Source organism: Protopterus annectens, chromosome 4.part0 (genome assembly GCF_019279795.1).
Source record: "Protopterus annectens isolate FY-2018-M chromosome 4.part0, PAN1.0, whole genome shotgun sequence".
Taxonomy (NCBI): domain Eukaryota; kingdom Metazoa; phylum Chordata; order Ceratodontiformes; family Protopteridae; genus Protopterus; species Protopterus annectens.
In genome coordinates this window covers 1483244934-1483265987 of record NC_056733.1, presented here as the reverse complement: position 1 = coordinate 1483265987, position 21054 = coordinate 1483244934, and the positions used below count along the sequence as shown (strand labels likewise).

Sequence of the window (21054 nt, the reverse complement as noted above, 5' to 3'; positions counted from 1 at the left end):
TTTATCCCTTTTTCTAACTTCTTAATACTGCTGCTTCCTTTTATTCTATTGGTTGGGAGAGTACTCCGTAGTTTTCAGTTGTTTGCTATAATTATAGCTTGTCAGTGAAACAAAGCTGTCCTTCCCGTTCCCATTTAAATGCCTAGGCTTAGCCTTCATGGATCTGACAATAGTACTGTGAAAATAATGCAAACCTAATTACTGATTGAGCTGGCTGTAATTATTCGCTAAGGAGTCATTCCATTGAAGAAATTCTGAGAACTTTCCCGAAGTAAAATACTTGCTTAGTTCAGTTTTAAAGTATTCATATTTGTAAACGGATAAGTTCAGAACCGAGCTTTCTTCCATTTTTTTTTTTAGGTAAATGCTTTATCTAGTTTTCTTACACTACAGTATTGCAGTTGGTGATGTTTGATTACAACTATAGGTAAGCTTGACGTGGGATACTAGATAAGTGTATGTTATGACAGACTCTCAAATTGCACTTACCCAAAGTCAACTCATGCAATACCTGTGTTGCTGTACATTTGTATGTCAGCAAACGACTGGAAATTAACCAAATTATCTTGTTACTGCTTTTAGTGCTATTTCCTGTTTTGCCTTTCTCAGGATTATTAACATAATTTCTCATTTTCTGCGCTTAACACTTGTAAATAGTGTTTTTTGGGCCCTTACCTACCTGCCCGTTGCAGGTGTGTGTGTGTTCATTCATTTTGCCATAGGTTAATGTTCCTGATCTGCTGTCTGCATTAGAAGTGCTGCTGTTACCCTTTTCTTTTTTTTTTAATGTCATCTGTTTTACATCAATGTGGTCATTTGTAGTTCTGGTCACAAAGCTTTCTTCATATATTTTGCACAATCTTTTTCCATTCCTGAGCTTCGCTGATATCTGTTCTACATTTGAATCACTTGGTGACATCAGCCACTCTACTATACGTTTCAGCCATGATATCAGATTACTGTTGGTATATGGTTCAACCTTTGTAGTTAGCAATTGAGTACCTCATTCCTGCTTTGTTGCCTTGCTTCCCTTCACTGTTTGATTGCTTTTGGCATCCTGTCTGGTTACTGTTGACATTTCAAATCCACATCGATCAACTGTTTAAAATGTCGACTCTAAATGTGGAATTCAGAATGCCGAAAAGTAAACCAAACCAAAAATGAATACATCGATAACCATAGTTCGATGTATTCGACATAGTAGGAGGTGACATCACTCACTTCCTGCTATGAACATTAACATACTGTTAGGCTGTACAGCCAACAGTACGTTAATTCTACAATTGTAGGGGGTAGCATTCTACATGTGTGTGGGGGGGGCACATTAAATATACCACCTCAGAGATTGCACTTCAGTGAGGAAATGGGCTAATTCCCTGTTCCTCACTGAACTGCAATCCCCCTGCACAATGTCAAACCCAAATGCTCAACTGACACTACCTGTTCACTGTTTGAAGGTTAGGCTGGCAACTCGGCACCGTAAAAATCCACTGCCAATCATTAGCGGACCAGAGTTCCGCTGTGGCGACCCCTAACCGGGAAAAGACAATTATTACTTTCGTACAGTATTGTTGCATTTATGTACTGAGAACAATTGTGATATTATAGCAGTAAGGAATGGCTGCAGTGGACCATTGTGAGAAGTGCCACTCATCTGGGTAGTTCAGTAGAGAAACTGTAAGTGCTACTACTTGATGGATAAGAAGAAATAGTGTGTACAGCTGTAACCTGAGCAAATGGTAAAAGTGACTTGAATACAGCAGAATATCAGATCTGATGTTGTCCTTCTCATTCTGCTTCACTGATGGGTTATGGATCCGATCCTCAGAGGAGACTTGGCCGCCTTCTACAGACTTCAACTTCCAGGCTCAAGCTCCCGGTCTTACCCGTAATCCAATGCCCTTAGTTCAACCTACTCAGATCTCATTTGCCGCCAGTAGTAATTCCAGTGCTCCAAGCAAATAAGTGGTTATTTCAGCTTCTTATTTTTAAAAACGCCCTTCTACTTTCATTTTTTATATATAACAAACATAGATATAATTCTTACATAATTTTCTCCCTTTCTTTTTAGTGTGTGAGGTCATTAGGTCTCTTCTTCCTTCATCTTTCCTCTCCATTCTGGCCTAGGCCCTTCTTTTTCTTTAACCAAAAAAAAAAAAAAAAAAGTCTTATTTATTTATTTATTTTTAGTAGTTTTGTTTTGTTTTTCTCTTACAGATGGATATACCAACAGAATTCAAATGATCCGCTCAGCATGACAAGAAGATTCCACACACTGTTGCACATAAGTGTGTTGTTTAGGACCGGCCCACTTAGATTCCCCTTACAAAATTTGTGAAGGTTTCAATCCTCTGGCTGTTCAGTTTGCACCTTTCTCTTCTCCCGAGGCTCAACCCTCCCTCTAAAGATAAGAAGCGCCGCCATAAGGATTCTGCTTCACTGATCTGTTAAGGATCTGATCCTCAGATCAGACTCTGCCTCCTTATACAGACTTTAGCTTCCAGGCTCGAGCTCCTCTTACCCTTAATTCTCTGCCCTTAACTCAACCTCCTGAGGAAGTTGAACTAAGGGCAGAGGATTATGGACAAGGGAGAAAACTGTTAGTGCTTAATGGTTTTAACAACACAGTCACCTATCTTCAAATTCTGACACCCAGTATTTCTTTTAATATCACTACAGTTTGTCATCTTTCTTCCTGCCTTGGTGTCAGTGGATTCCAGAAGATTATGAGGTGGATTACATTTGTAAATGCAAAAATTGTATATTTAAAGAACTAGTTTTAATAACCAGTTCTCCAGGAGTATGTCCATTACCTCTGCTCTTGCAAAAATATTTGTAGATAACTCCATGGAATTTGGCTTTTCCTAGAATGCTCATAACTACATTAACCATCCAATTTGCTTGTGGGCACACACAAGTCTTCATAGGTTCATAGGTTCATACTAGGCTATCTGCCCAAGGGCATTTATAAGCCTAGCCCATAGTTATTTGGCTTTCGCCACCCCTTTAGTTTGAATAAAACTATGCCTATTATTTTGCTGTGCCTCTGTCAAGCAGTGACACTGAAGTAATCCCTGGGGTATATCTGCGATCTCCCATCCATTGGTCAAGATTCCTCTTGAACAAGGCCAGCGAGGTGCTCTGCCTCACATGTACTGGGATTTTGTTCCACAGCATAGGGAGTCTCTGGGTGATGAATCTGTCCCTCCAGCACATTCTATTAATAACCATGTCAAGGTTTAAGTCTCCCGCCCTTGTGGTTCTGAGGGATCTAGATTTTTTGAGGTGAAGCATATTCATCAAATCTGGGTTTGACATGGCCTTATATGTCAGGCACAGGTCACCTCTGAGTAAGCGGTATGAGACTGAATAGAGCTGGAGTTCTTTCAGTCGGGCAGCATAAGACATATTTTTGAGACCCTTTATCCTTTTGGTGAGGAACATTTGGGGCCTTTCAAGCTGCAGCAGGTGTCGGGTCAGATGCATTCCGAACGGGGCATTGTACTCAATCATAGGTCTAATGAGTGATGAGTACAGGGGGACGATGACCTCCCTTGATCTAGATGTGAATCCCTTCATGATCAGGTGGGCAATATAGAAGGTTTTCCTAACTACTTTAGCAACATGAGTGTCAAACGAGAGGCTACTGTCAACCTGGGTCCCCAGATCCCTGATGACTTCTGTGCTCAGTGGATTGCCACCTATGTGGTAGCTAGGGGTAACCTTGTTTTTCCCGAAGGGTATGACTATGCATTTTTTGGCGTTTAACTTTAGGCCATGGCACTGGCACCAGTTATCCGTTTCTGTGAGGCCCTTCTGAAGGATATCTGTGTCTGATGTGTTTTCGACTATGGCGCCCAGTTTGCAGTCATCTGCAAACTTTGTCAGCCATAAATCTCCTGTGTTTGCTTGTACTTCAGAAAAGTAGATGCCGAACAAGAGTGGACCCAGGACTGAGCCCTGTGGGACACCACTTGTGACAGGCTTTGAGTCTGACATGGCTCCAGCAACTCTGACCCTGTGGGTTCTGTCACTTAGCCAGTTTGCAACCCATCTTGTGATGTATGGGTTTACATTCAAGCTGATGAGTTTTTCGATGATACCTGAGTGGGGTATTGTGTCGAAGGCCTTTGCCAGGTCGAGGTAGGCTGTATGGACTGCCTTATTCTCATCAATGGCCTTGGTGACTGTCTCGAAAAAGTCAACCAAGTTTAAGAGGCATGATCTGCCTTTGACAAAGCCAAACTGGGTTGGATCCAAAGTCTGCAAGTTCCCTATGTCTTTATTTATGAGTTCCATTATGATCCTCTCCATGGCTTTGCAGATAAGGCTTGTCAAGCTAATGGGGCGGTAATTTCCAGGGTCGGTGGAGGCACCGCCCTTGTGAAGTGGGACCACAGTCGCCGTGCACCACTCCTTGGGTACGTATCCTGAGGTGAGGCTAAGATTAAACAGCTGTCCTAACTGCGGGTTTAATTCTTCATTGAGTTCGTGGAGCACACTGCCGGGGACACCATCCGGTCCCATGGATGCTGTGTTTTTTGCCTTTGTGAGAGCAGTTCTCACCTGGGCGTTGGAGATGTTTGGGGGGGCTACAATCCTCTGGTATAGATATCTCTCCTTTTGGGGGAGGGGGGGGAGAAGTTTGCACTGAACCTGTCAGCCAGTATGTTGGCAATGTGTGTAGGTTCAGTAATCTTCACATCATTTTGAATTAATTCTGAGCATATCTGGGAGTTTCCTCCTAGGTTTCTAACATAGCTAAAGAAGGCCTTATGATTGTCTTTTGAGTCCTTGGCGATTTTTCTCTCAAAATTTGCCTTGGCTGATTTTATGAGAGCTCTTAGTTTTTTACTTATAATGATCAAAGGTGTCTTACCTTTCAAGGATTTTGCTCTATCTTGTAGTAGCTTCCTCCTTTTGTTGTAGAGCTTGTTTATGGCTGGGGTCCACCAGACTGGACGCTTGCCTTTAGTACAGAGAGTCTTCGTTTTGTTTGGGATTGCCTGATCCATGCAGTCCTGTAGATGCTGGTAGAAGGCATTTGTAAGTGATTCAGCGGTTTGAGCAATGTTTACCACTGGCTCAGGGGCCTTAAAGGAGACCACACTCGTTTTTAGAAGTGTGAAGTCGGCTTTTGAGAAGTTTTTCACTGTGGTCTTTTTTATTTCAGGTGGGGGCGGGATGAGGACCTCCAGCGAGATTAGTTTATGATCTGATCTCACCAGTGAGGGGTATACTTCCGGTGTTGAACATTTTGATCCCATGTTCGTGATGATGAGATCAAGTATGTTTTCTCCTCTTGTGGGGATGGTGACTAGTTGTTCCATGGCATTTGAGTTTATGAACTCCAGGAATCTTTGGGTTAGAGTGTTTGGGCTTGAGTAGTGTTCCCAGTCTATATTAGGGTAGTTGAAGTCACCTAGTATGATGGTGTTTGGAGATACATTTATCCTCCAATGTTTTCAGGAAGGCCATGTGAGGTTCCTGAGTTTGAGAGGGTGGCCTGTAACATGCTTCAAATTGCAGAGCAGTCTTGCCTATGGTTAATTGCACCTGGATGGTCTCCGATGCATCGTGCGTTGCCACCAACCTTGAGGTGTGGGTGTCCTTTATGAATATGGACACCCCCCCTCCTTTCTTGGTGTTGTCCGGATTTTGGGGCCGGAACGCATGATATGAGGTGAAACCTGATAGTGCTGGGGTGCTCTCAGGAGCCTTGAACCAGGTTTCTGTCACAGCACAGACATCGATGTTCTCCATATTGAGAAGGGCCTCGAGTGCATGCATCTTGAGATTGAGACTTCTGGCATTGAGCAGCATTACCCTTAGTTTTTTTCCTTTTTTATGTTCTAGGGTGGTAGGTTTAGAATTTGAGCCTTGCCTAAAAAAGGCACTATGGGGGTGGCAAGAGCCTTTGCCAATATCCGGAAGCCCAGGGGTGACAGGTGCAAGCCGTCCCTTGCGAAGCAGCGTGGCTTGTCCAGCATGTCAACCCAGGCAGACAGACATTGGATCCCCTTTGAATGACACCAGAATTTAAGCTGATCATCTTCTCACTGTATTGTGGCATCATTCTAGGTGAAGGTAGGATACTGCTCAAGTTCAGGGTCATACCTGCCTGGGCTACATAATCAGAGAGCTCCTTGATGTCCCTTTTCATGTAGTCCAAGGAGGTACGTCTCAGGTCGTTGACACCAGCGTGGACAATGACTGAGTCATACTTGTACCTGCTGTTGAGAGACCTGAGTGCTTGCATTATGTGGCGGATTCTAGCGCCCGACAGGCAGCTTACTGTGACCTTCTCCTTACTCAGTCTGGTGAGCGGGACGTCAGTGTGTCTGACTATGGAGTCACCAATGACGAGTGTGTCTGGCATTGTGTTTGGCCTTAAGGGCTGTGACTGTTTGACACTCTGACTGTGTGGTCTATGTGTTGCATGTGTTGGGTCCTGAGGTGGTAGTTGTTTGGGTGTCTGCTTTGGTGGCCTCTGCTGTTTTGGTAGATTTTTGATCAGAGCCTCCGAGTATGTCTTTGTGTGATTATGTGTATGATTTGAAGTTGTGATGGTACTATGTGTGACTGGGTATGTATTGTTTGTGGTTACCTTCTCCTCCTGTCTGGTCTTGCCAGTCCTATGTTGAGAGAGCTCAGCCTCCAGTTTGGCCGTATAGTTGCATCTCTCGCATGTATTTGTGTTTTGTGGGAGAAGGAGAGGATTGTCTGTGTACATGAGGTAATTGTAACATTGCCTCAATATTCCCAGGTTCACCAGTTGAGCAGGAGAGGACACTAGCAACTGATCCCTCGACATACTAGAAGTAATAGATAAAAAGACTTTCAAAGGACTCCGGGGGATGTGGGTTTTAGGCTGGTGGGGTACTATCTATAATAAGAGTGCTTTATCAAGGTTCAAGTACTGTAGGAGTAAGTGCTAGGCTTTACAGATAGAGAATAGTCTACTTGGGAATCAAGTAGAGATGAACTTTTTAGTTATAGGATACGCTGGTTAGATCAGCAGTACAGCTCGAGGAAGGTAGTTTTAAGGGAAAATTTGAAGAGTGGAATTTAGGTGGCCCGAATAGTTTAACCTTGTTTAACCGCCGCTGCTCTTGTGTGCAACAGTGGCAACTCCGCGCTAACGCGCGTTTAGCGTGTTTTATATCAGGGGGCTGAAAGAAGCTAGGAACTGGCCCAAAACGACCAATAGACTACAAGTTACTGGCTGAAACCTCACAAAACTGGACCAACAGGCAGCTCAATGCTTCCCACTCCCACTGGTAAGCAAGGGAACTTCCTCTCTTCCAAATTAGGCAAAGAATCAGTAACAGGAACTACAAACAAAGTCCAGGGATCAGCAACTCTGAAACTGGACTACTCTAGCTCAGTAAGGCGGGAAAACAAGAGATATATATATTTTTTTTTTCAGAAAACAAGGAGAAACAGAACAGTAGACACTATAAATCGGCTATCACAGCCTACAGAAACAATTTGCAACAATTACAGATTTAAAAGTAACAAATTGAGATTTTCAAGTGCAATAACAAGATATATGCAAAAAACAATTACAATATATCAGCAAAGCAGGCGAAATACAGTCGCTAGGTAATTAGAAGTGGGAAAGCCACAAAAATATACTTAAATCAGGTAAAGTCGCTTTTTTAGCTCTCTGAAGCTTGGATTACTCTGCTGGCCACCACGAGGATCTGTGCTGAGTAGGTACAAGCTGGAAAACGCGCGTTTAGCATGTTTTATATCAGGGGTAGGTTTGGGGAAAATCATGGAATTGTTTAATTGTTAAAAGGGTTGTTGTTTGTCTGTTTTGTGCACCTCTAGAATTCTAAAAAAGTGCAAACATTTTATCCATTAGTGAAATCATAGTTGTAGTAAATGTGAAAATGCAACTACAACTATGATTTTACTAATGGTAAATGTGAAAAAAATTATACTGGCGTGGTGGTGCAGCGGTTAGCGTTATCGTCTCACAGCAAGAGGTTTTCTGGTTCGATTCTCGGCTGGGGCGCCTTCTGTGTGGAGTCTGCATGTCCTCCCCACGGTCGAGTGATGTTTAAAGACATGCAGGTAGGTGCGTGCATGAATGGGTGTGCCTTCTTTGAAGGTTGGGCATCGGGCTGGCACCTCGGCACTCTAAAAATTCACTGCCAATCATTAGTAGACCGGAGTTCTGCTGTGGTGACTCCTAACTTGGAAAAGCCAAAAGACATTAGTTAGTAAATGTGAAAATGAAAGGGTCTATTACATGACGTCTATCTCATTACTTATGACTGTAAGCAAATTCGTTTTCAAACTGCATTGACCTCAGAAATGCATATGCACTTCAGATGTGGGGAAACTGGGTATGAAGGCATCTTGACTAGCTATCATGGTTTATTTTCCCCTTTCTCTTTTACTCCCCATTGCCTACAGGCCATTATTTTTACAGTATGACACCATCATCCAGGCAATTATTAAGGCTTCATGCTTACTGTATCCTCTGTAACAACTTTGGATGAATGGGAAGCTTACACTTGAGGGACCGGCTAGCTGACTCTTGCGACAGGGGGAATGGTTCAACATGCAGGGTTTCCCATGAAGGAGTGAATAGGGCAGAAGGGCTCTCACCTAGCCCAGAGATGCTTGGCTCCCACTCCTGTAGAACAGATGGTTTGACTGGATGCAGGAGCCACTGAGCAAAGCCTCTCAGAGGTAGATGGATATTCTACACTATATAATATCCACTCTAAATTATGCTTGTGTGTTTTTCCATACATTTTAGAAGTTGCACCTTTTTTCTGTTTTTATAATCTTCATGTGGACAATTCTGTGCCTTCATCTCTCCAACAATTTATAGACTGTGATGCAAACAAATTCTAAGGCTACTGATGCAAATAAACCCACATCCTGACTATAACCTTGCATGTGCAAATCTCAGCCTACTTCCTGACCAAGAAACTGTGTTTTCAGGGTATTGACATCCTTCCTGTACTGAGCCCTGTCCTTCTCATCCAGTTACCATCTCAGCAGTCTGCAAACCAGCCTGACCTTCCTAAACAAGTGGTTGTCAGCATATCTGTATACCATGTCTCCAAGCATTCCATACATCTACAGAAATTAAAAAAAAAATGCTTCAATCAATGAGCATTACTCCCTAAACCAAAGTTAAAATACTGATATGAAAGAAGGAAACACTGCATCAAAACCTCCAGAATATACGGACAGTGTGAAACAGTCAGTCAGCTATTCCTAGAAATAGAATTCATCACTTAATATGTATATCCTGGGGCCTGTTTAATTACCTGAAATACATCTACACTATCCTAAAATGCATCTATAGTACAAGAACGAATGCTTAGGTGATCGAACACCTAAACATCGAACTTGTAATATCAAACCCAAAAACATCAAATGGCGCATGAAAACACATCAGTCGTCCATGGAAAAAAAATAACTTTACACCCAAACTAAATCGGGGTCTTCACCCCCCACACCCCCTAAATATACCAACTCCGAGATTGCTCTACAGTAGACAAAATGGCGAAATCTGATGAACGGCCAAGGGAAATCTTTCACTGCGTTAAATCGTCCGTTTGCTGTTTTTTGCTTTCGATATTACAAGTTTGATGTTTAAGTGTTCCATCAAGCATTTCATCTTGTAATATAGACCCCCTTAAAACCATAGTGTTTTGTATCACACTAACTGCTTTCCTTATTGTGAGGTTTAGGTAGGTAATCCCCTATAATAATTGTATTTAAGGTCCATTCCTCCCAAATGAGTGAGCGATAAATGTCTAAGCTCACAAAATAAATTCCTTCTTTCATTCCTTGACTGATAAGCACAAACATTAATAAGTTGGAACTTGGATCTGTCATGCCCTAAGAGTGCATCCATTGCCATTTTGAGACTTTGTTATTCACTAATTTTCAGGAGAAGAGTTATTCCTCGAGCAAGAAAACTAGCCCATCATATCAGTATTGTTCATTCTGACAATGTAAGCACCTGCTGTTGGAAAGCTTGTGACATACTATCCTGAAGAAAGCCATTTAAATCTTGTTGAAACTGCACCAGATCCGTTTATCATAGTCCAGAAGGTATTTACATTTACAAATTCAGTGCACTGCAGTGAAGATGCATTGAGGTGGTATATTATTTTTATTTAACTGTTTTCTGTTCGCTTCTTAAAGCATTCCCCCTTTTTTCATTATATTAACTGAACCTGACATTCATCCTTTCCACTACCTCCCTTACCTCTGTTGTTTTCCTCTACCTTATTTTGAATATCTTTTGGGAGAGAGTAGTAGTTTATCCTTTAGCTAGCAGATTTAAATGGCGGAAGCTTGTTCGGAGTTTTTATAGTTCATTAATTTACTTCTGCAGACTGTCGGTAATTCTTTAATGCATTGTACCCGCTTCTTCACCAGCATACTATACCAGTGGCTAATTCTACTTTCCCCATGTGACTGCAGCATATTCATCCTACAAAGGACCGACTAAAGGAATGTGCAGTGGTGTCTATGTCATTGCACAAGCTAAGCTAAATAGGGTTCACAGGTTGAAATAAATGGGCCATGGGGCTCTTGTCAGCCCAGGGATTCCCATCTTCTACTACCAGGGACAAATAAGCTAACTGCGTGCAAGTAGAAAAGCCATCAGGCTCAGTTCTGTTGGGTGGGGGTGGGGGGGGGGTGTTGATAATAAAAAGTCTGTTATAAAACCAGTCTTTTTGTTGTTCTGGACTTTAGGCATAACTGAAGGCTCTATTGACAATTGAAGCTCGACTTTATATAGGATAAAATTAACATAAAATTAGATAAAATTAAATCAAATTGAGCAAGAAGTGTTATTACTCAGAATGAACAGGCCAAGACCTATCCTAAATAAAGTTGAGCTTCAGTTGTCAATAGATCCTTAAGTTATACCTACAGTCCAGAGCAACAACTAGACTGGTTTCAGGATTCACACTCCTCATTTCTTGATACACTGGAAAGTATTAGGGTACAGCCCAACACCCTAATAATGGGCGATTTCAACTACCCCACCATTAACTGGGAAAACTACTCATGTACCAACTCTTTTGCTCAACGTTTTCTAGAATTCATAAATTCCAACGCCTTGGATCAACTTATTCACACCCCCACCAGGGGCAGCAATATCCTAGAATTGGTCATCACCAACATGGGAAACCGGTGTTCCACACCAGAGGTCAATTCCTCGTTGGTCAGATCCGACCACAAGCTAATCATCCTAGACATCCACATCCCACCCCCAGCCCCAATTAGGGAAACCATTGTAAAAAAATTCTCAAAAGCCAACTTCATACTTCTTAAGACAGAAGTGGCAAACTTCATGACACCCATGCAGACGGACAATAGAGGTATGACTGCCGAATCCTACACAAATGCACTTTATAAGCACTTACACGAGTGCATGGATCATGCTATCCCTAATAGAACCAAGATGTTATCCTCCAAAAAAAGGAAGCCAATCTGGTGGTCCTCTGCCATAAACAAACTCTACAACAGAAGAAAGAAACTGTTGCAAAAAAGAGTAAAATTCCATGACTGGAGGAACTCCCTGGTCAACCTCAGTAAGAAGCTGAGATCCCTCATAAAATCCTCCAAAGCTAGTTACAAAAACAAAATTGCCACTGACTCTAAAGACCACCACAAAGCATTCTATAGCTATGTCAAGAATCTAAATGGGAACACTCAGATCTGCTCTGAGTTACAGCATAATGGCATTAAATATACAGAACCAACTGATATTGCCAACATCCTAGCATATAGGTTCAGTGCTAACTTTACCCCCCCTCTCACCCCCTAGAGGGCCCATCTCTATAGCGGAAGAATGTAAAGTTCCTATAATCGCGGCTGCACAGGTAAAAACACACTCTCCAAAGCCAAGAACACAACATCCATGGGACCTGACAATATCCCAGGCTGCGTTCTACACGAACTACAGAATGAACTGGCACCCTACCTAAGTACCATGTTCAATCATAGCCTCACCACAGGCTTTGTACCCACTGAATGGCGCACCGCGACAGTTATCATACTCCACAAAGGAGGAGCCACGACGGACCCCGGGAACTACCGCCCCATTAGCCTGACGAGCTTGGTCTGCAAGGCCATGGAACGTATCATCATGGAACTCGTAAACAAAGACATTGGTAATCTCCAAACTCTGGACCCTACTCAGTTTGGATTGGTAAAAGGCAGATCATGTCTCCTAAACCTGATTGACTTCTTTGAAGCAGTCACCAAAGCCATAGATGATTGTAAAATGGTTCACACAGCTTATCTAGATCTCGCCAAGGCTTTGGACACCATCCCCCATTCTGGAATTATAGATAAGCTCACTAAACTAGGTATAAATCCCTGTGTCATAAGATGGGTTGCCAACTGGCTCACAGACAGAACCCACACTGTGAAAGTAGCGGATTCCAAATCCGACATCAGACCAGTGACAAGTGGTGTACCACAGGGTTCAGTCCTGGGTCCTCTCCTGTTTGGTATCTACTTCTCTGAAGTGCAGGCCAACACAGAAGGTCTTTGGCTAACAAAGTTTGCAGATGACTGCAAACTAGGAGCCATAATCGAAACTCCTAACGATGTGGACAAACTACAAAAGAGCCTCACTGAGACAGATACCTGGTGTCAAAGCCATGGACTGAAGCTCAATGCAAAAAAGTGTATTGTCATCCCCTTTGGTAAAAACTTTGTACCCCTGAACTACCACATAGCTGGTAGTCTACTTAATGCTGAAAATGTGATGAGACCTTGGGACACAGGTGGACAGTAGTCTCTCCTTTGATAATCACATCGCCACATTGGTCAGGAAATCCTTCTACGTGGCTCATCTCATCACAAAAGGATTCTCATCCAGAAATAAAGAGGTCTTTGTTCCCCTCTACTCATCACTCATTAGACCCATTATAGAGTACAAATGCCTCTTTTGGTATGTACCTCACAAGACATCTACAACAACTGGAAAGACCACAGAAATACATCACAAAGAGGATTACTGGCCTCAAACAGATTCCCTATGCAGACCGTCTCAAAAAACTACAGCTTTACTCCATTGCATATCACCTACTCAGGGGCGATCTCTGCCTAACATACAAAGCTATGTCAAACCCAGAGCTGTTGGACATGCTCCACTTAAAGAAATCCCAATCCCTCCGAGCTACACGTTCTAGGGACCTTAACCTTGTCACCACAATAAACAGAACATGCTGGAGGGATAGATTCCTGTCCCAGAGATTTCCCATACTCTGGAGCAGACTACCTATCTATGTCAAACAGAGCTCCTCATTAGCACTCTTCAAGAAAAATCTTGATGATTGGATGGGAAATGGGAAATTCACCCCGGAGATCACTTCTGTGGTTATGCTCGACAGGGGCATAGGAAAATAATTTTCTTGGGTGGCGAAAGCCAGGGTACATTTTTTGGCTAGGCTTGTATGGGCCCTAGGGCCGATAGCCTAGTACCTACCTATGAACCTATGAATGCCTTTCCATTTCTGTATCTACGGATATGAATATTATAAAAACATCTTGACAGTTAATTGGAAATGTATTCTTGGCAACAGAGGCATGGCTCGAATACTAGGTTCAAAGCCATTGTTTACTTACAAAAAGATACAATATAAAAAACATTTTAGAAAAGTCTACATGGAGAGGCAATATTGTAGGGGGAAGGACAGGCATATTCAGGTGCAGATGTTGTAATATAACAAACAGTTCAAGTATCACATCGAATGCTCGCAACAAAGTTTTTACTGCTAAGAAAAGATTTGACTGCACTTTCATTGGGATAGTTTATTTGGCTTTGTGTGTCATGTTCAACTTTTTATATAGGTAAAACATTGAGATGTTTAAAATGTAGGATCTATGAACATAACTTAGCCATCGGAAAACACGATGAAAGCAATACGTTGGCTAAACACGCTTTGATTTATGAAAATTTTAAGAAGTATACATTCTTTGTCATTGAATCTGTAGTAATTCAGACTTTAGAAAGTGATAATAAAGTCCGGCTGGAATGCTGCGATTCTTGATGACAAATAGCATGTATGATAGATAGGTTCATAGGTTCATACTAGGCTATCTGCCCAATGGCATTTATAAGCCTAGCCCATAGTTATGTGGCTTTCGCCACCCCTTTAGTTTGAATAAAACTATGCCTATTATTTTGCTGTGCCTCTGTCAAGCAGTGACACTGAAGTAATCCTTGGGGTATGAAATCACACACACAGCACAATTGCAGGATTCAAACCCCCTACCTAACTATATTATGATACTATAGAGATATACATTAACACGACGCGCTATATGCTTTACTAGGATTAAGTGATTATGATCTACATAAAATGTTTTATTTTGGGAGTGAATCATTATAATATAGAATAAATGTGCCAGATCTTGTCTGACTTTAGAAGCTAAGCAGGATTGAGTCTGGACAGCATTTGGATGGGTAACCATTTTGGAACATCACTTTTTGACAATATAGTTTAACACTGTTTTCTTGATTGGTGGAAAAAGTCAAGATATATGATTGGTTCCATTTCCGATCGGATAAAAAAAGCCGTTAAGATTTATAATTGGCTTGTTTTTAGTATATAACAATTAGTCCTGAACACCATGAAATGTTTATTTTTTTGAGATTTTTGAAACTAATTTAAATATTGCATTTCATTGGGTGCTTGTGCTGTGAATGGTAGTTGATTGGTTGTGTGTTTCTTGGTGCAAAGCTTGGAGATTATTTACATGGTGTGGAAACATTTTGTAAAAATATTCTGATGAAGTTCTATGATGAATGTATTAAAGAATGGAAGCACTTAATCTTAGAAGGACTCTCATGGTTTGTCTTGGAACTAGTTATTTTGTTTCATTTCTGTTTTATTCCATGCTGTTTTTATTTAATAAAAACAATGACAATTTGCCACTCATGCCTCCCTCCATTTATCCTAACCAGTCACTTTTATTCTCCAATCTCCTGGTCTCCACCTTTGCTTTAACAATACTTCAACTAAAAACAACCTCTTTAGCTGCTGACTAACTACCGACACCTTGGCTTTCCCTGTAAACAATCTATATCTAAGAGATAAGTCCTGTCCATCTGGAAAAATGATGCCACATTTGACAGACCTTTTTTAACTGTAGACCTAGTGCCACCCTATCTCCTCTGTCAAAAATACTAGATATGTGCATCTGCCACCCTATCCCCTCTGTCAAAAATACTAGATATGTGCATCCACTTGCATCTTATGCAGAACAATAACAACAACCTTTTTCCCAAACTTCAGCTTGGTTTTAGACCTCACCGTTGTACTGCTGCTGCTCTTCTCAACTTCACCAACATCATAAACTGGCATTGCAGTGATGGCAACCTGGTGTCTTACTCTTTTTAGATTTTTCAGATGCATTTGGCACCATATCACATCAACATCTTCTTACTGAACTCTCTTCCCTTTGCTTCACACAGCTCTCTATCATGTTGCCATAGTTATCAGACTAACATGCATCAAGCAGTGAACAGAAAGAAAATCTCTCCTCCTTCCTCTCAGTCACACGCACTCGTGTGTATCCTACAAAGATCAAAAAATATTAAGCCCTCCTCTTATTAAACTTCCCTATATACAAACTACATAGTGCCACCCACCTTGCTAGGGGAGTTCAGTATGCTGACTGCTCACCCCTTACATGCAGCCCCTTCTCTGCCAACACTGTAGGACATCACCCAAAATTCTTTCACTGCTATTGAAACTTGGCTAAAAGATACAAATCTACATTTAGTTCCTAAAAAAACAAAACTTTCACTCCTAAACAATACCATCATGAAACAGTCTTTTGAAATAACGTCATCCAGCAAATCTACCTAAATTCCTTCCACACTTCCCCATACTTTACCTCTTTTTTCCCAACCTTACCTCTTATCTATCAGCATATCTTTCTCTCTCCACTCAACCATCTTCACAATTTTACTCTTCCCTAATCTCCCAATTATAAGTAACTTTACTATACTAAGTAATGTCACATCTTAGCTTCCACTGTATCTACAAATAGTGTAATGTCTTGTTTAGTATTCTATTTTTAACTGCTTGCTGAATCTCTTTGTGGGCTTCCACTCACACCTTCTCTATTCTCCACCTAGACTCAGTCAGAAATATATACTGTACACAGCCTAAGATGCTTCTCAGTTGTAGATGTATACTGTACTCAGTCAATGATGCAACTTTCTGTACATTGTAAACCTTGTAACTGTATTATCTATGCTAAACAATGCTGTAGTGTGTTTTATTTCACTACAACTACTATGTACATCTCAGATTATAAGATTCTGTCTTATTGTTTTAGTTTTGTATGTAATTACCATGGAGCTTTTCTCCTTGGGTCTCCACTGAAAATGGTCCTCTGGCTCATAGGGTTACCACCTGTCCCACTTTGCGATGGACAGTCCCTCTTTGGGCAGTTGTGTCCTGACAAAAAATTGTAAAAATGGCACATGTCTTGAGATTTTAGGACAAAATTATTTCCTATATTTTATGTAATAGTTGCATAAAACAATTATTCTGTATCTAAAATACCTAAATGTTATAAGAAATAGGATAAGCAACTAAAATGCTCCAAGAATAAGCTTTTATTTAGGCAAAAAAGTTAAGTTCTAACCTTTGTATTGACTGTGGGTATGTGTCAGCCTGTAAAATCTGATGTTTGTACCAAAAATGTCCCACTTTGGCCATTTGATAAGGTGGCAACCCTACTGGCTCAGCTGGACTAACCCGGTTAACAAATGTCAAATAAAATACATTTCTGGATGCTCTAAATGAGTTGCCTCAAATCTGACCAACACATAGTACAAGCCATTAAAAAAAACATGAGGAATTCCGATCCCTCTGTAGAAACAAACACCTCTTTACAGATGATGCGAGATGAACCATAGCATTTACCTACTTACCTTTTCCATCCCTACTATATAGATAACCAATTCTTACAAACCTAAGTACTACACTTAAAGCTAAACTCTCCACCTGTTACAATAAAGTATATAATATGCTGCCAACCGTTATGTATAGCACTCACCATTGCAGAGCCCTGAAACAACTTAACTGGCTTGCGCAACCGAACTATTTAACATGCTCACAATTTATTACTGCACAGTCTTGTACATGCACCAGAAAAATGTCCAGTGCTAAAAGATACCCTGCAGCACTACTCTTCAGGTAGAGACCTTCACTCAGCCAATAAACTCTTAGTAATCACAACAAAGTCTATTAACTCAGCAGATAACTCACTATACTCTTTTTATGTACCTAAACTCTGGAACACCATTCCAACATATCTAAAACAGAGCATGAAATTTTCTTCCTTCTAGCCGTTAATAACAAAACACCTAAACCACACGTGGTAGTACACATGCTCCTCACCTGGGTAACTCCATTCTCCTTTGTCTGCTGATACCCCCCATCCCTTTATAACATTTCTTCCCTTCTCCATAACGAACCTTTCTACCACACCTCGCCAATTACCTTCCTATAGTAATCATCACTTTACATTTCAGCCAACACTTCTGACCTCCCACTTTATCCATCTCCTTCAAGTACTCTCCACCACTCTCTTATAACCAGGTTCTGTGTCAGTATGTACCCTAGTATTCTCATCCCTTACTATTCCTGACTTATCAGCTGTACAATGCCTCTCTCCTTCCTGCAGCTTTACCTATTATCTACCTACCAACTAATGTTTCACATTCCTTACCTTGGTGTTATTTGTTCCTAACATATTGTAACCCTCCCTACCCATGTCTTATAAATCATGTCTGATGTCTTGTTACATATATTACACACAAACTGCATACTAAATGTTTTATAGTTGTAATTTAATATCATGTATAATGTTACTACATGAGAAATACCCGTTTATCTTTGTATTGTGTCACTACAGAACAAATACGTGTTTATTTAGATAGTTCGTAAGACATCTAGATACAATGCATCTTTGGAAAAAAAAATTGTTTTGTCTTGAGTATATTAAATGTGTTTGCTGGTGCTTTTTTTCAAGCCTTTGCTGAAAATATTCTTTATCCAGTTGGACTTTCCTGACTAACAAAGACAAACAAATGAACAAAAAATAAACAATTAAGTATGTGTGCTTGAGTCATATAGTTTTGTAAAGTTCAACAACTTTTTGAAGTCTCCTTAACTGAAAAGTTCATTGCAGTAATTTACTGACACTTGGAGGGTGAGCTGCTATTTTCTTTTTTTTTTTTTTCCTTTTCTTAACATTTCCAATTGAATATAATAATAAGTACACTGGAACAGCAAAGTAATGCACATTTTTGTATCACCTTGGGCATTTCTATCCTGAATGGCCTGCTGAAGCTACCGGAACTCTTATCAGTTTTAGAACTTCTTCACTCACAGCCCTATTGGCTCTGATAGGAACATATTTTCATATCTATTTATGGCTGCTAACAGTCTTCTGACAAATGACTTGAAAAACTGGTTGAGCCCACCAAGAAGTAACTTCACAACATTACTCTCAGGGGAGGAGTAGTGGAAAAACATGTTATTTAAAGAACAGCTAACACTTTCACAGCTAGAGTTAAGTTTGAAAAACAGTACTGAACTGTAGTTGTAGAGCAGGAGTTGACATTTCAAAGGCAGTCACTGGTGATTTTCATTTCTTTAAGTTTAAATAAAATGTAAACACATTCTTAAAAAAAAATCTGTGACCTCGGGGAATGAGAACCCGACTTACTGTGGCTCCCATTGTGAACAAGTAGCAGTCAGATGTGCTTTGTCCTGCCACTGTCTCCATATTTGAAAAAACTTGTTTTACAAAATCATAACTTTTAAATATAATGCATTCTGGTGTTGTTTGCAGTATCAATATGATTTATGTAAGTTTTACACAAGTCGGACACAAGTGTGGTTGTGAGGCTGGTAGGCCCTTTTTCTCTGTTCTTTTTTCCCACAAAGTTGTTGGTGAGGCAGTGCGTGAAAGGAATTTCTGTTATACACAGATTGACACCTCACCATTTGCTTTGACTTTACCCACTCACTGGACTACAGCGCCTTCTCATCTTGATAGTGTGGGTGCACAGCCTGATCTGTTAAGACTCTGGTGACGTAATTGTGAGTTTTAAAATGCTCTCGACCTGTAATTTGGCCTTTGTTTTTAAGTGGAGATGGACAGCAAAATATCAGATGGATGTTCTGATTTCCAGGGATGTGGTTGGAGTACTGCTTTGCCAAGTGTTTGGACTTTGCATTTATCTGTCCCAGAGGGAGGTTTGTTCATTTCTAAATATTACAGCCTAGCTGGCAATGCAGGTATGCTTTCAAACGCTGATCTCTGAAAGTGCAAATGGGCATCCTTTCTCAATCAGCAGATCTCCTCTACCAATAGAACATTTTGGTATGGAAATCGTGTTCTCTTTGTAGCTTACTTTCTAACTACACGTTTACTTCTGGAGTTGTACTAGCTGTGCAGATTTTGGTGAATTTACGTAGTTGTGATCCTACAAGAAGGTTAATTCAGTTAAACAGGAAGATATTTTTTTTTCAGTGTTTTATGGTGGTTTTCATTTTTAGAGGCCTGAGTAATCTAGTAAATTTCTTGGTTATTATGTAAATGTGTGTGGAGTTTGTTTTTGATCTCAAGGCTATGTGGGGTAGGCCATATTCATGTTGGGAGATTTGCATGCCTATGACTAGGGCTATTCTGAATATATTGGCCAGAAAGTGTGAGATTTAATTGGTCAAAAATAGGAGAGAATAATTATTTTTCCTTGTGAAGTAGTGGATGAGAGAGGAGTTAAGGGGAATGGTTAAGCCAAATGCCAAGGTATTTAAGAGGCAGTGTGTTCTATGTGGGTGGTTTTGTGGTCATAGATATGCAAAGCATTTTGTTTTTTTTTTCTGTTTTGTTCTAAAAATTATAACTATGGCTTTGTTGGGAATAGGTCTGGGAAGTTTGCCTGTAGGTCTTTTGGAGGCTGGCTACCCAGTTTTGTGTAAAATAATACCATATCATCTGTGCAGAGTAAGAGGTGGAGATGAGATAAGTCAAGGGAAGGTTTTATTCCATCCTAAATCATTTCACTTTCTGTCCCAACATCACCTCACTTGTCTTCCTCTACACCCTTCCCAGGACTCTCCGAAACACTGACCAAAATCCACTTCATATTTACAAACCTAAAAACAAAATAGGACAAAACCTGTATATTTTCTTTCCTGCCCTCTTGTGGAACAAACTTCCCTCAGATATTCGAAGTCTTAAGCAACCCAAATAATTCAAAGCTGGAACTAAAAACTGTCTAAGAGGTAGCTGGACCTGCCATTGCACCCACCATCCTTAACACTCTACCTTTTCCTTCCTTCCCTCCTCTCTCCCTTTTTTGTCTCTCATCCTCACTCAACAACCTTTACTGTTGGAACTGACTTGTAAATAGCTTTGACTACCGACTAACACTCTCTATTAAAAAATGATAATGTCTAAACTATTTGTACCTTGACCTGCCATTGCACTCCCCCTCCTAAACTGTTTACCTTTTTTCTTCCTCTCCCCCTCTTTTCTCTTTCACCTCGTGCAACAACCTTACCTGATGGAACTGACTTGTAAATAGCATAGTCTACCTTCTTACACTTTCTATTCAACACTATTTGTTTAACAAAATATCTTGAGGTTAATATTGCTTTCTGTCATTTCCTTTTTTTTATGTTGCTATGTAGCTACAACCTTTGTAAGTTATGTTTCTTGATAGTGACTGTATATTTCTGTAAAACTTTAGTGCCTCAACAGTAGAAATTGTTAACTAGGAACTAACTTTTAAATATTGTAATAAAATTTGCATGCGAGTTAACTGTGGAGCTTTTCTCCCCAGGCCTCCACTGAAAATGGGTGTCAGCTCAGTCGGACTAACCCAGTCAACAAATGTCAAATAAATAAGGGAAAGTGTATTTATAAAGATGTAAAATAGTAGAGTAGCAAATCTGGAACCCTGAGATACTCCTGTTTGAAATTTGTTTGTGAAATTGAGGTATGAAATTT

At 40.6% G+C, this 21054-nt stretch overlaps 1 protein-coding gene across 2 annotated transcripts in view; it reads left to right on the top strand.

Moving 5' to 3' along the window:
• Nucleotides 1–21054, top strand: part of GRK6 (G protein-coupled receptor kinase 6) — a 1979509-nt gene that overhangs the window by 283449 nt on the left and 1675006 nt on the right. The window lies entirely within an intron of this gene.